Source organism: Pyxicephalus adspersus, chromosome 7, assembly GCF_032062135.1.
Source record: "Pyxicephalus adspersus chromosome 7, UCB_Pads_2.0, whole genome shotgun sequence".
In the NCBI taxonomy this organism is placed as follows: domain Eukaryota; kingdom Metazoa; phylum Chordata; class Amphibia; order Anura; family Pyxicephalidae; genus Pyxicephalus; species Pyxicephalus adspersus.
Genome location: NC_092864.1, coordinates 43521168 through 43533605, shown reverse-complemented (window position 1 = coordinate 43533605; position 12438 = coordinate 43521168).

The window sequence follows — 12438 nt, the reverse complement described above, 5'->3', positions numbered from 1 at the left end:
CCAGCATATCATTGGTGAAGAATCACCATGAGCTATACTTAAAAATAAGGTCTTTGTTACTAATATAGAAGTCCTATGCATTGACTTAATTACATAATATGGCGAAAGGTTTATGAACACCAGACCATTACATTAGTGTTCCTGGCATCCAAGTGTCACAGTTATGTTGGACCATTCATTTCCTACTACTGTAAAATGGGATCGTAGCTAAAACCCAAGACTCAGAGGCCATATGGGGTTCCTGGTGATAACTACAAACCTTCAAATAAGTTACAGTTATGTGAACAGCCTATGAGTTTCCTTTGATGGCAGCTAACAGAGTGATATACCTTGGGTTCATGGATTACATTCAAGCCACAATATCTTGCCTACCCCTATGGCCACACATGGGACAAAGATCATGTTGCATAGTTTAGTATCTCAGCAACAAGACAGAATAAACTTTCACTTATCTAATGTGCCAGGACCTGGGAATTTATTTTTGGTTATGGTAACAGTAACATACTGTTAGTAAGCATGACAAGAAAAAAAAATGTCTCTTCCAGAGTTGATAACCAACATGGAATCAAATAATAATTTTACCGTTTTTACATTTTAATTTCCCAATAGCAGGCGGAGCCTACATGTTACATGATCCAGGCTTCATAAATTTAATTTGAGACTCTAATGTGTCCTCAGGTCATCTGGGGTATGGTGTTCCATTATTCAGGGTATGAGACCCTATCCATATAAGATGTCTAAAAACCCTGCTGACACTTAGTATTGTACAGGATTTCAATATGCATATCAATTTACCTGTATTTAGATCTCCTTGTAATACAATGCCAAGACCATTACAATTTAGGCTAATGGTTTAAATCAGTCTTTCTCAGCCTTTTTAACATTGGAAATACTTGAAATAATTTTAGGTCTCTGGGAACCCCTGACAATATTTATGATAAGTCCAGTTCATGGTACATTGGCATTATTAAACTTATTGATAGCCAAATTCATAATTGGTGTTAGTGGAAACTAATCTGAGAGCTTAGGGGTTTAGGGAAGAACCTGGGAGTTCAACAGAACCTTGATTGAGAAAAAATGGTTTAAATGTGCGTTTTCAACACTTCTGTGAGAGAAGCTCAATGCTCCTCTCTAACTTGGATGTCAGCGAGTTCACATCAATTTTTTCCAGGTCTAATACCCATTGGAGTCAGATGGTAACACAAGTTGACTGTCCCAGAAGCGCTTCCCAGTAAACCTTAAAGGTAATTTCCAAGCCAACAGATAAATACAAAAAATGCATAAAAACACTGTTTTACCTGTCAAAAGAATTTGATTTATATCAATCTATTCCTAATATATACATAACCCTGTCACACTCCACAGCTAATAGTATGAAACGACCTTCTATGTTACAATTTGAGAATCTAGCAGAAATACCCTGAGCCTGTTACCTAGACAATGGAAGAGCAGTAGCAGACTGATTAGGTCATCACTATGCTCATTATCCTAACCTCCTATAACCATGTTCCTTGTTAGCATATTTGCATGCAGCACACCTCATTGGCTCTGCCCTTCCATCCCCCAATGCTGATGTGCATGAGACTGCAAGGGGCTGTACCAAGGCACAATTCAGGTACTTGCACTCATGGCAAATAAAAATACATAATTGCATTCATTTTTTGTAATTTATATTTACCCGGAGGTCAGCTTTAAACTGTATGGGGACATAGCGGTAATATTTACTGATGATCAAATCAGGAGACATAATTTGGCAATCATGTATCGTGAGTTGTATGATTTCCAATTTTTTTTTATATCATCACCGTCTTTATGTTCCTATTAGCATAGCTTTGCATGCAGTTCACTCACCATCATCTGCACAATATTGTGACCTAATCCCTCCATCTATCCACACCTAATGGTGTTTTCCTTTAAATGACATTTACAACATTTAGGCTAAATCCCAAAAAAAGACTTTTAGCAGAACTTGTCACAAGAAGTTGCCGGTACTTCACTGTAGTGACTGACAAGTATCTGAGCAACTTTGTCTTCCCTGTTATTTTAGACCCCTGGGCAATAGGAAGCATTGCTGAAGCTTTTCCTGCTATTAATTACAGGGCTTGAGATTTAAATGTGTCTATGAATATGCAATAAGCAAGGTAATTGCATCCCATAGAAAAGCACCAGAGGGAACATACAGAATAGCTGGGTGCTGGATTACTGCATTTTAGGAATGTACAGTGTATGCCAAAGCAAGCAAACACTTTTGCGGTGACATCAATAATTATTTGTGCCTTTTGCTGGAAATTTTTAATTGGCAAATAGGCAAGATAAGCATTGACCACTAGAGGGCATTGTGGGCTACCGTTATCTGATGGGTGGGATGCCCCTTTATTCTTACAGAACGTATTAACAGTAGATATGTAACTGTGGCATGGTGTAGCAAATGGTCAAATGGAAGGTTTAGTTCACTTATGGATTGCTTCAGTGTCGCCCTGTCATTTTTCAGTATTGATTCAAGAAATTGCACATGTGTGTCAGTACCCCACCTTCTGCCTGCTTTCTAAACTCCTACAACTCTATAGTGAAACCTTCTTCAAGTTACAAATTAGGCAATTCATGTTATAGGAATGCTGAAGCTAAAAAAAATGAATGGTTGACACTGAACTTTTCATGAAAGTTGAGCTGGAGGTCTTTGGGTAGGAAAGCAGGGATGGATACGGCCATTGCTAAGATGGGGGTTCACAGCCAGGTGGGATCATTAAAGATGAAGAGGATCACAGAATGGAGGGCTCATAGCTTGGATGGAGGGGTCAGTCAGAATGAAGGGTGGTACAAGATGGAGAGGTCACAACTAGGATAGAAGGTTAGCTGGGATGGAGGGGCTTAAAGCCAGCAGGAGGTCATAGCCAGAATGGAGATGATCACAGCCATGATAGAAGGGTCAGCCAGAATGGAGGAGGTCACAGTCAGGATTGGAGGGATTTGACACGATGAAGAGGTCACAGCCTAAAGGGGGGGTCATTTAGAATGGAGTGGGTCACCACCAGGATGGTGAGGTCATAGTAAGGTTGGAGGGTTCACTCAGGATGGTGGAGGTCACAGCTCAGTTGGAGGGGTTCCCAGCCAAGTTGGAAGGGTTTGCCATGATGGTGGGGCTAGTCAGAATGGAGAGGTCATACCCTGTATGGAGGGGTCATTTAGAATGGAGTGGGTCACATCCAGGATAGAAAAAGTTACAGAGCTGCTGAAGATATCCCTGCCCCATGCAGAGCCCTGATGTCACTGCACAGTGAGGAAGTAATATTGAAGTGGGCTAGGGGAAGGCTGCAGAGATGACCACTACGTTGACTCTGTCACATCTCTGACAAGGAGCATGACCCACCTCACAACATCCACCCTTGCTCTTTGCAAAAAAAAAATCAGGAACTGCAAGGAGATGGGGAAAGAATACAGAGCCTTATTTTTAACCAAACAAGTCCATGACTATTAAATTATCAGTTCCAGTATCACTATCAGTTAAAAAGCCATACACTTAGGCTACGTTTTATTTTGTTTTATAATCATATATCACCTTTGATTGTTTTTGTTAATTTTTATTGATGCAAAATGCTGCTTTTGGTCTCATGGCTAGTAATCGTTTGCATGTGTTCCATTATGTATGTACCTAGTTCTTTATTGTACAGTAGTGGTTGCTACTAGACTTTCTATGCATGGATCAGTTGTTGTTTAGGACTGGAGCAAAGTGTTAATATTACATCTTTCAGCTGTGTTGTCCATGTTTTGGCCACAAGAAATCAGATTTCTATTAGGACTTACACTATATTTTAATAAGGTCTTGATCTATGGGGATTGCATTTTTGGAATAAAATCACAATTAAAAATAGTATATCTGTATAGAATAATGACTTAGCAAGGCAATAACTTTGGGGTAAATGAGACATTCATCGCCTCAATGTTAACATGCAGCAAGCTGTAGCAGCCAATAAATATTCAGCACTTGAATGAATTGTGATTGGTTGCTAAGATTCATTGCACCTTACAAATTATGTTTTTTTAATGTTCATTTTAGCGGTTTCTAGAATTCCTAGTTCTTTTTATTAGCAAATTAGACTTCTGTTGCTTTTTGTTTTGTAGAGTACATTGCTAAGTTTGCTTAGATTTTTTCTGGGTTTATAAACTCTCTTCTAGTTTTCCCTCATATGATAAATGATGACATGGGAAAGGTTGACAAACAAAATTATGAGTTATAGACAAAATAAAAAACTTGCCCAGTGAACTGAATAATACGTTTTAAGTAGCTACAAACTAAAGTTCAATACATTCATTTCATCTAAAAGTAGTCCAATGTTATGGACTTGATGGAGGCATCTAATGAGATTAGGATGGTGTCTTATACATATGGCCCAGGGCCCCTGATAAAGTTAACTGGTGGTGCAAGGGCATTTGACTGCATATAGAATGGAGACAGCAATAGATAAGCAGATGCAGAATATAAGGGCAAGGTTGAGGTTCAATCAATGTTGGCACCAGGTGGACATATATGATATAGTTAAAGCAGTAGAAACTTGAAGAAGAGTTGAAAGAGTTGACTTGAAGAGAAACAGAAGAGTTCAGGCCCAGGTCTGCAACAAGCAGGCAGATTGGTTATAGATAGTGCAGACAGATATAAAGTCAAGGTATAACGCATGGTCAACAATAGGCAGATACACAAGAGCAGGTCAAGACAAAGGTGGGTCAGTAACAGGTAGACAATCAGGAAATGTGGGTCAAAAACCATGCTGATGACAAGGTATCACCAAGGTAATGCAGATGATAACCTAAATGGCCAACTTAGCACCAACAAGTATGCATGATTTACGTGTACCTCCACACCTTTGCATGTACAATCAGTAACAGCTCTGCATGAAAGGCCAAGAACCGACCTATGCCTGTACACAGGTGCTCATGTGGACCCGCCATCCTGGCTTCTGGCACACCTAAAAATTAGATCAACTTTATGAACTATTTAGCCAAGGTCACTAGTTTCCACAAAACACAATTTTGACCTTTAATAAACTGTTTCCTTGTTTGGCATTTAAGCCAGTTGATGTGTCTGTATTTATGAAGTATGCTTTAGCACCAAAGGATTTTTTTTGTGAATATGTTGGTGTAGTTCTAATATGTTAATCCTCATGTTGGTGTATTTAGAGGAATTGATATTCTGAATGAAAAAGGTGAAGATTATATATTGTTACTCACCTTTTAACATACACAGGGTAAAAATGGGTAATTTTAGGAGATGAGATGTGGAGTACTTTAACCCAACAAGATGACTGTTGCTCTGAAAAAATAATATGAGCATACGGAAATATAATAGCATGTCATTGTCACAACTCATCATTATCTTTAAGCATTGTATAATATTATTATATTTATATATTAAAAAGCACAACACATTACACAGCTTACATAGCTTTAGAAAACCCAGCACCTGTCATTGACTGCAAGTCCCACTTTAATTAAAGATATGGGAGGGAAAGTATCTCCACTCAAGGTCAGCAGTCCATCATATTTTATTTGTAATGGCCTTTAGGCCAGGGCTCCCCTGAATAGACTCTTTTATTAAATATATTAAAATATTCTATAAAAAAATAGTCTATATGAAAATATTCTGATCACAATCACACATGAATAATGGTAAATTTTAATAGGGGGGGGGGGGGAGGGCTGAATTTGGGGCAAAAGAAAAGACTCTAAATAGGAAATATCATCTTTTTTACTCAAGGCTCCCAAACAGTGCATGTTCTACCTACAGCTAACCAGATTAAAAGACACCTACACATAAATGTCCCTTTGGCGAATGTGGGGAGTCTGAAAAACAAGCTCCGTAGACCCCCACCCAATTTTGGAATTGGCCTTTGCCTGAAAAATGCATATAAGGGTTATGTATCAATCTGCCACTAACATTTTTTTAATTGGTCCCTGGCAGCTAAAGTGAAATAACAGCAAAATCAGGAAACAGTTAAAACCATGTGTGGCAAACTGCCATAGAGTGTGGACCATTTGGTGCAAGGATTGAAATCTGCAGCTAAGTTTTCAAGATTCCTATGTGGATGGCTAAGATGTGGCTTTACACAAAATCAGGAATCTTAGAACCTTTTTTACAATTCTGGCGATGCACTGCCCAATGCCAGGTCTGAAAAACAAGAACAAATGCCACTGTTGGGTTTGATGGACTTGGCTTTTTTTTGCATTGACTCAAATGTTGCACCTCCAAAAATACATGGTCATGACCACCTAGTGCCAGGTCTTGGGGGGCGAGAGCAATACCCACTGTTGGGTTTGTTAGACTTGACATTAAGTTGCATTGACTCAAATGTTGCGTCTTCCAAAAAAAACTGAATAAGGTTTAACTGGAATCCAGCTATTTGTACCTTAGGGCTCCTAATAAAAATGACATATGATGCAAGGGCATAAAGTTCTAGATCTGAAAGATTAGAGCAATACCCGCTGTTGGGTTTGTTGGACTTTGCATTACATTTGATTGACCCAAATGTTGTGCCTCTCAGATTTAAAACTCATCTTCAATCTATCCAGCTATTTGCACCCTATAGGATTTTCTTCTCCCAAAACTACCACCATCATTTTTGGTTTTACCGGCTCCTGATTTCACCCACATTTGCACCTGCTGGAGAAGTCTGTTTTTGCATGCTGTTCTATCCAATATACTTTATTATGTATTATATATGATGAAGATAGAGTTGTTGTTCAATATTGTTAACATCAGGAAGAGGTTATATAGTAGGAACCTTGTTTAATATATTTCAATAAAAGTTAAAAGAATAGTGGGCAGACAGCTTTTCAATTTATATATACAGGTGATTTACAGGAGCACTTGCTTGATGTGAATAAAAATCCACTAAGTACAGTCAGTGATGGGCAGAGGGTTGACCAATCTCTAATAAGAACCAGAAGATCAACAGGCAATAATGAATATGGTTCACTTGTGGTTACCAAATACATGACTAGAGGATGTGTTATAGGATTGTGCGAAAAATGGATAAAATTAAAAAAAGAAATTTCCGATAGGCGCTGACATTTCCTATTTGTTGATAAATTTGTTGGTTTAACAGTATGTGGTCAGTTTACCAATTCCATATAGCTTGAAAGCCCAACTGCACTTTTAATTTCAAATCAGCTCAATATATTCCAGGTGCATTAAAAGAAAAGTGTTTAAAGTTGTGACGTACATTTTCATGAAAGCAGCCACAGAGTAGAAAAGCCTGTTCTCTGCTGCCATGATGCAGAGATAAACCCTTGCTTTCTCTGTGGTCACTTTGCAGTCGTTTCAACCCCCGCATCAGAGCTAGAGCCGTACAATCAGCAATGAGGATGAGCTTAACTAATTGGGGAGATATAGGTCTAAGTCAACAGGGGGCGTGCCAGACCTCTGCAGAGAGGCCACTTGTTTTACAGAGATTGCAATGGTCTTTCTCTGCAACATTCTGGCAGGTAACAAGCTTTTTCTACTAGGGCTGTGGCTGCTTTCTGAAGAAATTAAACCACACACTTTTTATGTAACCCAAATGTATTTGACTGAAATAATCCTGAAGCTCAGTTTGGTTTGAAGCTCTGTGCAACCCATCTGTACATAAATTAGCATTTTAAAAGATCAGTACTTCTGTTTGACTAAGGTTTTAATTTTATGGTGCCTGACACAATTTTTGCCTTGTATTTATTTCATTTTAAGGTTTTCTGTTGTGTATGTGTTTTCTTATGCTTTCCAACTGAAAGAATCAAATGTTAACAGTTTTGCAAACGGTAATTTAATTTTTAGTTGCAAAAAAAAGGAAATGAAAAAAAAAAGCAATGAAACAGCCATTTTATTTTTAATCTAGAAAGAAGTACACGGTTTGCAAGAACATAATCACCTTTGCAATGTACGCATGATTCTATAGAAACTACTGTATAAGGGATTTCATGTATTTCTATTTTCTAAGGTTATATACCCAATCACGGGGCTAGACCCTGCCTTGGGTACGGATAGCATGCACTTGATTTTACAAGTATATTACTGTATGTATATATTGTAAGTAGCAAATTTTAGTGAATGTATACACTATAAATAATATCCCAAAATGCTAGGATTTCTACATTGCTTGTGGTATAAATTTTGAAGCATTTTACAGATCTGTAAATATGGACATGTATACTTCTCTGTAAAAAAAATCTGCAAATGATTTAGTATTTAGAAAATAATATATGCATTGTTCTGATAATAAAAAAGTAGTTTCTAAAAATGTATTTCTGTGTCGTGTAATTAAATGGTGAAATAAACTTTTTTGGGGCCAATATGCATTTGAATTTGCATGTGCAGCTCAGCTTTGTAGCCAGGGTACTAAATAAACACATGGGTGCCTGAACAGGAGTTATGTCATCACAATAAGGATGGTCAAAGATTGAAACAAGGAAGTGAATGAGGGAGATGGTGGTGGCCACAGCAGAATGGGCACAGGTGAGTATAAACAGGGTTTAGTTCCACTTTAAGAAATATTGTACAGCCTTTTTCTACCTTTTTAACATGGGGAACCCCTGCTATAGTTACTTTATCTACAGCTCAGAAAACATTAGGGTAGGTGGTCAATACAAAGAGGTTTCTTTTATTAAGAACTCCTTAGCAACCTCTAGAAAAAAAAAAGTACTCACCTTTACCTTCGCAGATCCGTTGATCCCTCTGGAGGTTTCCTGTATCGGGTCCTGTGCCGTCCTGGAATCCTCCATCACGCTGCAGAGGAAGCACCAGGCATTACCACCTTCTTTGCTCTTTTTCCACTTTCTGCAGTCACCCGATCTCACACTGCACAGGCATGAGATCGGGTTACATAGAAAGGGGAAAAAAGTGCCAATCTCATTGTGCATTGAAGAAAAAGCACCTTCTGCGCATGCCCAATCTCAGAGCATCCAGAAACCTCCTGGGATTCATGACGTATTCATCCCGGGAGGGTCTGTGCTCCCAATATACTTATAAATATATTTAAAAGGTTTATATTAAGGGTTGTCTACCCTTTATGTAAGGTAAAAATGTTAGTTTAGGTCCACTTTAAAGTAAGTTTGGGGAGGTCCACTTTAAAGTAAGTTTGGAGTTTAGCTATAAAAGGTCAACTACATGTACAGCTGCTCCAATGCCAAATTAATTTTGAACTTGAAAGCTCCAGGTCATCCTCTTCCAAACTTTACACAATGAATGAATTGGTGTGTTAGCAATGATCTTATTTTCCATTACACTGAGATGACAACACCAGCAGTAGCTGTTGCAGTCAATAATTATTGGCATATGAGGGCACCTGCTACAGACGCTCCTGTCTAATATCATACAAGAGGACAATCTGTATAGGACATGCTGACACAGATACTCATATTATGTAGATATTTGAAGAATCTTCTCCAACAGCTAGCTGGTTTTACAAATTTGAAATCTACCAATCTACAAATTGTTATTTGAAGAACCCCAAGACTGGAAGTTTAAAATCCACCTCATATTTTCCTCTATAGTATTATTTCCAAAATACATTCTACAGTCTATTTGACCCACACTGTGGAGAGATGAGGCAGCCTACCTGGCCCACAGTCTTAACCAGGGCTCATCCAAAGGTTCCTTGAGCAATGAGCAATTTCTGCCTCTCAGGTCAATGATCATTTTGGCTATCTGTAAGGGTGACATTCTTCCCACTAGCCAGCAATGTATGAGCGGGGGCTGAGCAGTTCCTGGCTTTGCCCAGAAAGAAGAGAGCCAGAGGTATGAAATAACACATTGCCTGAGGTAGGTAGTCCACCAACAGAATACCGTCTTTGTTCCAGAAAACGGACGCCATGACTTGTTTGGCCGATTTCTGGGTTTGGAACTTATTCGGCGGCGGGGACCCGCTGTGGCGTCATTCCTTTGACTGTTACTTAGTTTCAGGATCATAGATGTGGAGCCAGGTTTCATCCTCCCTCACTAACCTAGCCAAAAAGTCCTGTGCAGCTTCAAAATGGGCCAAAACAGCTTTGGATGCTTCAACTCGTTCTTTCTTCTGATCACTGTTCAAACATTTCGGCACCCACTTCGCTGAAAGCTTGCGCATGTCTAGGATAGTGGTGATAACAAACCCAACACACTCCCGTGAGATATCAATTATCTGGGTTATTATTAGCTATTTTTTTGCAGATATTCACCAGTCCTCAATAATCAGCTCATGGACAACATCGCAGGTTGCCGGGTCAGTTGAGGTTGGGTGGCTCATCTTCAACGGTGAAATGCCCAGTCCCGAAACAAGATACCCTGGACAAACAAAAACTTAATGACGGCCCAGAACTCCAACTATGTGAAACTTACTTATGCCTCTGCCATCACAGCTTCTTACTAAAAGAAAAACCGGTTTTAGGAATTGCAAATACCCGATATTTGCAGTTACATACTAAGATATTAGGCTGACATATGCCCCCCACACTCATTTTTCTATTTTGTCTGGAAGGGTGCAAAGCCAGGAACTTCTCAGCACCCCCTCGTAAGAAACATTCTTCTCACAGACCACGATATTTTATAAACATAATATTAATAGCAGGAGTATCCTTAAAGACAAAGTTGTTTCAAGGGTTCTCCTATGTTAGAAAGGTCTAGGGCCTAATTTATTAAAGCTCTCCAAGGCTGGAGAGGATACACTTTCTTCATTAAAGCTGGGTGATTCAGCAAACCTGGAATATATTTCTTCAAAGTCATTTGCTGACAATTTTTTTCAATCCTGGACCAGATCCATTACAGGTTTGCTGGATCGCCCAGCTTCACTGATAAAACTATATCCTCTCCAGCTTTTCTGCCTTGTCCGTTAGTGGATAGGCCTTATAAACAGCCCAGCCTTCTACTGTGCAGCTTTTATCAGCCTCTTCTCTCTGAGGAACCCTTTTTAGGACTCTTAGAAGGGAAACTTGCTAACAATGTTGTAGCTGCAGCTCAAAATACACTAACATGGTCATAAGGATTTAGATCTAATAAAAGTGAAAGGAATGTGATGTATGTAGTGATAATAACCCAATATATGGTATAAATTGCACCTTTACACTACACAGGCACCATTCATCAAGACATCAGTCTGCTATTGCTCATGATGCCTTTAAACACAGGAGGAGGTGTGGTTGAAAATGGCTATTGTACCAGCAGGATGGAGCCTCCTCTCTTTAAAAGCCATGGACATTTCTTTAGAAATTAAAACCTCATCTGTGTTGGATTTCCAATAATCTCATACATCTGGACTGAATGTTAAGGATAGAGTACCATCAGTGTGAAAGCTATGATGCCCGCTTTCCAATCAATCTAGATGTGTCAAGGTAACCAAGAAACCAGGACATACAAGTCGGTCATAAATTTATAAATGTTGTGCTTAATATGCTAATCGACCCTTGTGTGTATATGTGGTGTATGAATTTGTAAAATTGAAGAAAAGAAGTACAAAGAAAACCAGGACAACAAAGAGAACACTCTTGTTGTCTATGCTATAATTATTCTATCCCATGGGCCTGAAATAAATAACACGCACTCATTTCCCTGATGTATGCTTAAATTAGACTCATAAAATTCATTTATTTACCCCTTAAAAAACCCACCAGCACACGTGTTACATCATCTATACCTAAAAAAAAAAAGGGAGAACCGCGTAAAGCTCAAGGGCAACAAAAGCAGGCGTTTTGTAATGTCAGTACCCTCCCACTGCAGTTAAATGCCTCTTTAACATATTGTTCATACAATCAATGTAAATACCCGAATATAATATGGTATTAACCTACTGCGGTCTCTGCATTGGAGGGCTGACCGTGGGGAGAAAAGATATCAGTCACTGATGTGTTTTTAAGAGCATGAAAGGAAAACCAGGGCACAGAATATGCACTCATCTCTGTTCTGCTTCTCCTTCACGGTCAATGATATCTTGGGTTTAGAAGAAAGATTGCAACATGATTTGAGATTGCCATTAGAGAAGATCTAGTGGTATCAATACTAAATATTACTAAGAGGTACAGCTCAGGCCTGAAAAAAATATTACAGCAGTTTTTAATCTTGTAAACCATATATATATATATATATATATATATATATATATATATATATATATATATACATATACATACACACACACACACACATACAAACATATAGATTATACATATACACCTGAATTTTTTTTTTTTTTTTATTTGCATGGAAACCCATCTGAGCAAAGCACAGGTACCAGAATGCGATAAGCACATCAACTTGTAGACAGGCCAATTCCAAAACAAGTACATTCAAACAGTGATCGGCCCAGTCTGCAAAGATGCAGAGGTCTATTCACAAGTCAGTACTCAAAACAAGTGAGCCGATTTCTAATTGAATTCAATTTTGAAAAGCTTTTCCCAAACATGATATAAGATACGGTCAAAGGTTATTTTCCTGGCCATTCATAC